We start from the raw sequence: 9,535 nt of genomic DNA, 5'->3' as shown, positions 1-9,535 counted from the left end.
TAGCCCTGGAAAATCTGGGTTCTATTCCCTCCCCCCTATGGACTTCCTGTCTGACCCTAGGCCAGGACTTTAAGGACAGAATTTCAAAGGTTTTTAGGCACCCAAAAATGCAGCTAGATCGCTAGTGGGGTTTACAAAGCACCAAACCTTCTCAGTGCATTTGAAAATCTCAGTAGGGTGCTTAAATACTTTTGAAAATCTGGCCTTTGGGTCCAGTTCACCCCATCACCTGCTGCAATATAATTCAGGAGTTGCTGGCCAACAGCACTCATATTAATCAGCTGGGAGTAGTTTACATGCTAGAGGCTGTTTGTGAGCAGAACCAGGAATTGTTGCTGTCACAGCAAAGCAGTGTAAAAGGCACTTCAGGTTGGAGAATTGAGGGGACACACTTGTCTACCTGTCCAGATTTTACCTGGGTAATATCATGGATACTACATGGGACATTGTTGATAGAGATTAGTATAAGAATTATTAGGTGAATAAGGAACTTACTAAAGGGGAGAAGGCAACAGGTTGTACTGAAAGGGAACTATAGAACTGGAAAAAGGTCACTAGTGGAATTCCTCAAGGACTGAGCTTGGGGCCAATCTTATGCAATATGTTTATTAATGACCTTGGCACAAAAAGGTGGAGTGTGCTAGTTAAATTTCCTGATGTGACAAAATTGGGAGGCATCACTACAAAGGAAGATCAGAATATTATACAGGAAAGTATACAGGGATGAAGTTCAATAGTACAAAGAGTAAGGGCATGTATTTAGGGTTTAATAATAAGAACTTGTGCTCCAACGTGGGGACACATCATTTGGAAGTAACAGAGGAGCTGAGAGACTTGGGTATATAGGTTGATGACAAAATGAGCCACCAATGTAATGCATCTGTGAAAAAGTCAAATGCAATCCTATCAGGCTCCTCATTTCCAGTAGAGCTAGAAAAGCATTAAAGCCATTGTACAAAGCACTGGTAAGACCTCGTCTTGAATGTTGCCTACAGATCTGGTCACTCATGTTGAAGGAGGATTAATTCAGACAGAAGAGGTGCAGGGAGCAGTTACTATGATGAGCAGGGGAATGGAGAGTCCGTCTTAGGAGAGGAGCCTGAAAAAGGTTGGCTTGTTTAGCCTAGTAAAAAGAAGGCTGAGAGGGTATACTTGCTGTCTATAAATACATCAGAGGGGTAACCACAAGGGAGCGTAAAGAGCTACTTAAGTTAAAGGACAATGTTGGCACATGTACAAATGGTTATAAACTGGCCATGAACAAATTCAGGCTGGCACAAGAAGATGGTTTCTTACATCAGCCTCCCACTAGGAGTTGTAGGGGCAAACAACTTAAATAGTTTTAAGAGAGCTGGACAAATTTATGCATGCGATTGTGGGGGTGAGTCAGGACTCGGCATCCCTGGGGCTCATTTCCAGTTTATGTTTCTAAAATCTCATGCTTCATGGCTTCAGGTGCCTACCTGCAGTGGTCAGGAAGATTTCCCTTCCCTGTGTATTCTGAGTGTGCAAGGGAGGTTGGTTTCCTGCCTCTGAAGCATCAGAGATGGCCATATCTGGAGAGAGGACACTGGATGGGGTAGGCCAGAGAGAGAGAATGATTCTGCAGAGTCCAGTGGCAAGCCCCCCCTGAAGAGATGGGATACCCTTGGTCCAGTCCCCCTATTCTAATAATTCTTTTGTTATTTACCCAGCATGTCAAGGGAGAAACTGAAGGAACTCACATCAGACTACCCCAGAGCTCAGTTGTTAGGGCACTCACCTGAGAAATAGGAGACCCCTGTTCAAAACCTTTCTTTCCCCTCTGACAGAGAGCAGGGGCAAATGAACCTGGGTCTCCTACATCCTAGGCAAGTGTTCTAAGCACCACCTTCTCCTTCTCCAACCATTTTGTGTAGATGGAGGCAGGCACCTAATTCATTCCCTCAAGACCCAACTTAGTTCTGACTCCAGGAGATGGGATCACTTGCAGAGCTAGTGACTGCAGCCTGGACTTAGGCACCTGTAGTCGAGAGAGGGGTATAGCTTAGAACACACCCCTGTCATCAACATCTCCCACTGGGTAGCTTTCACTGTTTCCTGCTGATGTTTGTGGATCTCATTCATAGACAGCTGTATCTCCCCAATCATTGTACAGAAAGCTTAGGCACCTAACTGGATTTTTGTGGATTGCAGTGTTGTTCCTGTGATTTTTCTAGACATTTAAAAATTAGATGCTGTGATGCTTAGCATTGCAATGCCTACTTCTCTTTGTAAATCCCACCAGTTCAACATCCAGATTTTATATACACATTGACAGAAGCGAGCACCGCAGAATAAGGCAAAGTAAAACTAATAGTTGGTACTGGTTTCCCCTAGAACTCAGCCTGCTGGCAGAGTTTTCCCAGAAGTGTCAGGTAAAGTTGCAGGCATATGAGAAGTCCTGGGAGTTTGGCACTTATACTGTACCGGCTAAATGTTGTGTATCGTCAAAACCATTTGTAGCCAGATAAGATGGTGATGGAGGCCAAATAAATGTCTGTGATATATAAATACATTCATTACATAAATCGAAAAGCTAGAGTAAATCCTGATTGTATTAACACTGTGAGGGGAATGTGTGAATGAGCCAAGATGTCTGTTTTATGACCAGGGATTGGGAATGGCATTCAAATGACTAGTCAAGTATGAGCTTTGTCAAGGAACCAAGCACCTCCATCTTAAGAAAACATAAAAATTACTCACTTGCCAGACAAGACCTTGTAGAAGACCAGGGGTCAGCAACCTTTCAGAAGTGGTGTGCCAAATCTTCATTTATTCGCTCTAATTTAAGGTTTTGCGTGCCAGTAATACATTTTAACATTTTTAGAAGGTCTCTTTCTCTAAGTCTATAATATATAACTAAATTATTGTTGTATGTAAAGTAAATAAGGTTTTTAAAATGTTTAAGAAGCTTCATTTAAAATTAAATTAAATTGCAGAGCCCCCCCCCGCATACCGGTGTGAGTGCCTCTGAAAATCAGCTTGCGTGCCACCTTTGCCATGCATGGCATAGGTTGCCTACCCCTAGGCTAGACTCTTGTGAGCTAGGTTGATAGAAGTACTTGATGGCTGTTGACTACTTGTCTCAGATATTAGGGAATTGCATATTTTTCCTGATCTTCCCAGGGTGACTTTGATAAGTTCCTTGAATAATGTTTGCACAGGGGGAAAGACTAGGGGTGATATGCTCACACTCACATTGCCCCTTGTATGGTGGATAAAAAGGTCAGGATGTCATAAAGGCAGTTCAAAAATCCCTGGATTTTTCCAGGTCAGGAATTCCAGGCTCTTCTTCAGCCACTCATTATAAATTGAATAAAATGTCGCTCAACACAAGTGAAGAATAGCCTACCACAGAGATCATTAATTCCTATTTATACCCGGATGATTTAAGAATTCAGTGCTCCTCTGTTGAGCAACCCTACTTTCAGCTGCTAGAGCCTTGCATAAAGATACAATTCGTGCTGGTAAGTGGATCTTGTTAGCACCAATCAAAAATATAAGTGGGGATGGAGTACCTCTTTGGGCTGAAGGAACTAGCTCTTCAGACTTAAGAGGTCTTGCAAGAAAATCCTACAAACAACCAGCCTTGAGAAGAAAAGTTAGACTGAAGTTGATATTTTGTTATTGTCATCTGAGTTACTAGTAAAGCCAACCCCGAGGAAAGAAGTCGATGTGGAATAGATGTAAAATGTACATATACTCTGACTGGAGTGGAGGGGAAATTCCACCTGCTTACACTGCTGTAGAAGACTAAATGCACCCTAAGAGAGCAAATCTAAAGTAAGGTCAGACAGCCTGAGAAAAGTGCAAAAGATCCATATAAATTTCCCTTTGACAAAAGGAAAGCTTCCAGGGCATTGCCTAGCTGGTGCTTGGTTGAGTGTAAAATTGGATGGTGTATGAGGGAGAGAGAGAGACTGAGCAACACTTGCTTTTGTACAAAGCAAATGAACATTTCAAAGGCCCCTACACAGCCAATACCAAGACATACAATCAAGAGGAACAGGAGAAATTTGCCACTCATCCCAGGAGAGTTATTGTAATGAGACTCAGCAATCCACCATCCCAGATTCCGAGATGCCTGGTACATGATCAACCGTTGCCATTTCTACTGCACAGGAAACTAGGGGCAGAGCTAGCCATGCAAACCATTTTGCCAGACTGTCACTATCACCAAAAAGCAGCAATGACTGATTCTTACTCTGTTGCATTAAAAATAATCAAAATAATGTTATATATTGTAAAGAAGAAGAAAAAACCCAGAATCTCTCGGCTATTCCTTCCTCTGGGTTTTGCAGAAATCTCCAAGCTAATTCCTCCTCTAGGTAAGTCTTGCTTTCTTTCTATCTGTCTTTTAAGATTGTTGGGCAGGAACTATGTTTTGTACAGCACCAAGCACATTATCATTTGTATTTATTAGTTAGGTGCCAACAAATATTAGTCCTGAGATCAATGTTTCTAGAGGGACAGTGATAAGGAACTCCAAGTGTTACAGAGCCCAGTAGCCGGATAGATGTAGCAAACACAGATTGGCCAGAATAAGCTCCAATCTGTTCTTGTGATGCATTTAGTACCTCACTTGAGATAGTTTACTGTGTTACTATCTTTGTCTAATGTTGCATTATGTTATTTGTACAGTCACTAAGCATAGTTTTCAGAAAATACACTGTCTTCCTAATAATCAAGGCCCTTCATTTATTTTGTTTAAAATTTCTCATGAATTTACCAGTGTTTATGTCTTACCAAAAAAAATCCCTGGTAAGAATTTTTTGGTAAGAAATCAATAAACTCCCCAAAACAAATGGCCTTACTAATAGTCAGAGAATGGGAAATGTGAGGCGGGGGGAATGTAGGAGGAGCCTAGAGTTCTCACAAGCTCTTCGATGAGGTGCATTTGCTGTGAACATGCAGGTATACATGGCAGCGCCTGAAGCTGTTGTTCTCTTGTAAGTAATTTGTTACCGACTATTTTGTAACTCCATTCAGCTATCCTGGTTGTATTCTATCCCTGCCAAACATCAGGAATGAAGGCAGATTTCCTTCCACTGTGCTTTTCTAAACATAGCAGCAAAATACAAAACAACCTACTTGCTCAGTGCTTCTTGTCCAATCCCTGTCCCTATTCATCACAGATTACACATAGATCTCAATTCAGTTGCCCAGGCTCTCAGTCTGCAAGGATCCAGGCCTAAATACATGTAGATATCACATTAGTCAGTTAAACCACATATGTTAGGCCACATACAATAAACCACATACAATATTTAGCCACCAAAATGCAGGCGTCTACCATTTCTGCTAAAAGAGAATATCTTTTAGTGTCTGTAGGATTAGGCTAGCTATTCACCCAGCCAGTCTACCACAATATTATAGCAGCTCAGCATGTTCCCCTTCTGCGGTCTAGTGCCCACAGATGGATTTCCTCCAGTGTTCTGCTAAGCTTCTGGTATCACATGAAGGAATCTCATGGCTGCCTTCCGCTCAGTGAAAAGACACATAGTAATCTGTCATGGTTTGCATGACTGCCATGCACAGGAGGGCAAGGTGCATGCTGAGGTTATGACATTGCTAGAGGGCAAGAGTGAGGCTTTGAGAAATGTCAGGATAAATACCTACTACATGGGAATGGAAGCACTCTAACAGTCCAGTTAGCCCATCTTACCTCAGTAGCCTTTTATTGATCCCATACGATAAAGAAAATAAATAATTGGCCATTGATGGTCTCTAGGATGAACAGGGAGTAATTGATTCATTGTGCCTTGCATAGAAATATAGCAGCACTGATCCAGTTATCAATACAAGATGTGATTCATCATAAGCATTGTGTGCAAGGGAGAGCCCAGACTGTAAATACGTCCAGTAGAATGATACACAACTCTGAACTAACCGTACTTAGTAATTCATTCAGAATTTATAAAATCCAGTTCACTTAGAGGAAAACAGTTTTACATGACACCTGAAGGGCTAATGTAGGCATTATAATGCATGCTTACTGTTGGTATGATGACCTCATTGTGCTAATACACTACTGGGACTGGGCAAACTGGTTTGGATAAACTAGAATGTGACCTTAACTTTCACAAAGTGCATGAACGAAAAACCAAATCAAACATTTTTAAGGTTCAGAAGGATGTGTGATGCTTGTTTTTCAGGCCTGTATTGCTAAATAGCCTCATTTTGGCTAGAAATGGAAGCACACATTGTCACACACAAAAAACTGTTTGTAACGTAGTCCCAGACAAGACAACACCTTGGTAGACTGAAAATCCTATGTGCACATCTGCTCTCAGAAGATGTCCAGTAGATTTCCACAGCAAAGGGGGTTTGGAGACATGTCACATAAGTATCAATATACACAGCCGTCACCCCTTTAGGGGTTTGCCCCCCACTGCTGCTTGCTAGCTCACCCTGTCTAAAGAAAATACATTGAAGATGATGATCTAGGAGCCTAAACAAGCTGTTATATTGTCTTATGGAAAATGTCAGCATTGCAGCAGTAGCACCCGCACCTCTGCAGCACTGCGCTAAACTTTAGTACCTATTGGCAAATGAAAGAAGTAAATAAATGGATTTCCAGCTATACTCCCATTGCGCAAAGATGTGCAACAAAGGATCGTTGCAATGTGCATCATTATGTCTCATTAAGTGATTGTAAGAAACCTCATGTGAAGCTGAAACAGTCCACGTAACATGCTGTGTGACCAGTTTATGAAACAAGGCTCCTTCAGAAGGGTGAGCAATTAATCACTGTTCAGTGATAGCACTTGCTATCCACTACTTGCTGGCAGGAGTTTGTAACCGAGAGCATGTCTAGCTTATATGATACATTATTCATACAGTAGAAAACTATAGTTACAATGCCATGGGCCTAGTAAATGGTTAAAAGAGAGCAAGCACTGCATCATTTTTCATGTGTGTGGTAGAGAGGTTTTTTTTTTTTAAAAAAAGGGTTACTGCCATCACACTGTGTGCGTAAGACTGTGTTAGGAAACCATTACTGTGAGGTACAAGTACATGTTTTTCATGATGCCAAAGTCAATATTATGAAGACACAGAGGAGAGTGCTTAAATGCCTTGCCTTCGGGGCACAGGGCTGCAACTTTGTGGCTGTAATAATTTCAGTACTTTATCAGGTATTAATTTAATTGAGATTGGAGTGTACAGTGTCAAGAATAAATTGCAGCAAATATTTTATTCAATTAACAGGCCTCATAATCATTTAGGTATTTCACCATTTAGAACATGGTTTTCTTTGCACTTAATTTTGGCTTTCAGTTGGCGCAAATGTGGTTGACATTGCAGCATGGAGCAGATAAGGCAAATGGCTCATGTATGGTTGATAAGTGGCCACTATTTTCCAAGCTGGTGTAAATACAAAGAGTGAAGTCCTGCGCACCACTGAAGTAAATTGGCATTTTTTGGTCACTGACTTCAAAGGGATCAATATTTCACTTAAAGGTTTTGTCCAGTTACCTCTACCATGGGTAACTGAATTTCTATTAGCAAATACCATAAGAAACTGTTCAGTGAGGAAGTTGAAATGCTGGTTTCATACTGCATTTACAAAGGTATGTGTTCACAAAAGGTATAGTGCATTTCAGAGATCACCGCTACAATTTATTCTGTGTGTACAGTTATTCTAAACTACTACAAAATGCAATTATTGAAAAATATTCCCATAGGTTTCTTTACCAAGGATTCATTCCTATCTATTACTTCTATTTAAATTTGGATGGAGAGGTTGCCTCACCTAGGCCAGTTGCGGTGGCTAGATTATAGATTTTTATTGTTAACTAATATGAATGGAGACACGTGGCTTTAAAAACTATGGGTTCACAAAAGAGTTGGAGGGGAACACGCATGTCTATAGGTTTGGAACAATATTTATAGTGTTTCAAAGTCTTGCCATTTGAACCTACACATGAAGAAGAACTCTTCCCTCTGCTTTTAGTTCATATGCTGCTAATGTTTAGAGGGGAAATCATCTGAATTCAATCACATCCATTTAGGCTTTAGTGCACATGACACATGGAATGTTTACAATGGTTTATGAGACTATAGATTGTTTTTAAAAATGTCCTCAGAACAAATAAGTGAAGGACATGTACTACACATATTCAGAAAAATGGTTTGTCCTCTAGGAAAGTGATTTGTTTGGTGCTTTCCCAGCAGAAAGGAAGAAAAGCAGATCAACATGAAGTGGTGGGATTGTCCAGGATGTTTTCACTTCCTCCCCTTGACGATTTAATTCTCTTCTCTCGTTGAGATTCTTTTCCTTTGTCCCAGCATATTAACAACTATACTACATGCCAATGAAGTTGGGCTGCTCTGTGTCTATCAATAGAATCTATATAGAATCTTTTCCCTTAGGGATTAATTCAACTTTTGATTCAATCTTTTTAAGCTTTAAATCATGATGTTACAAACCTCCAAGGAACTACTGTACTGTTTGTGACCTTATTTATTACTTTCTTATAAAGTAGAGAAAATTGATTTATAGTTTATTTTTCTTGTGAATCTGGAATACCAATGTTGAGTGGATGAACTGCAAGATATAAGGGAAAAGTTACATTGCTTAAACTTTTATTTAGCGGTTTATTCATTAATCCTGAATGACAATAGAATAACAGCACATGATGTTCAATGTGTTATATCTAGTTGTGTAATGTGAAATGATATTAATAAAGCAAACTATCTTGCTAAAGCCATGTATAAAACTTTTAAAACATTCTATTTAGTCACAACTGTGACTATGTGTAAGATTTTCTGTCATTTCTCCATCATTGTTTTATTACTGAAAAATTTGCATTAACAACATGACCTTTTCGAGAGATACTGTCACATTACAGGTTACAGCTAAGCCCTAACTTTTCAAGAACAGATGTGTAAAATTAGGTGCCTGAGTCCAAATTAGCATTCCATCCCTAGCCAGTAAAACATTTAAGCACTTGCCTTCAATGGAACTTAAATACATGCTTAAGTAATTTGCTGATTCAGGACTTAAGCACATGTTTAAATGGCTTATTGAATTGCAGGTTTAAAGATATGCTCTGATCTTAACGTACTGAGCACCAGCCACTGTAAGTGAAGTCAGTGGGAACTGCTGGGTGCTCAGCATTTTTGAAAACATGGCTGCTTACTTAAGTGCCTAAATATGACCACAGGAGCTTAATGCTCAGTACTTAGTCTAGGACTCTGGGTGGAGCCTAGGCAATAGATGAGATGCTTTCTTATTAAATGAGAGCCTGATTTTATGCAATAAACCTTAATAATATCAAATGATGGAATGGGAAAAAAGAAATACTTTAGTTTATTGCAAATTTACTAGAGTGCTTTTTGCAAGAATTAAAGTGCTTTGCAAAAGTCATGACATGAATAAACAAATTAAATTAAATAGCACAGTAACTAGAGAAATATTGGGCTAAATTCATTCGTGGTACAACTCCACTGACATTGATTAATTACATCAAGGATGGATTTGGCCTGCTAAGTTTTAGGCATTAACATGGAC

Source organism: Gopherus flavomarginatus, chromosome 3, assembly GCF_025201925.1.
Source record: "Gopherus flavomarginatus isolate rGopFla2 chromosome 3, rGopFla2.mat.asm, whole genome shotgun sequence".
Taxonomy (NCBI): domain Eukaryota; kingdom Metazoa; phylum Chordata; order Testudines; family Testudinidae; genus Gopherus; species Gopherus flavomarginatus.
Note: the sequence above shows the minus strand (reverse complement) of the source record.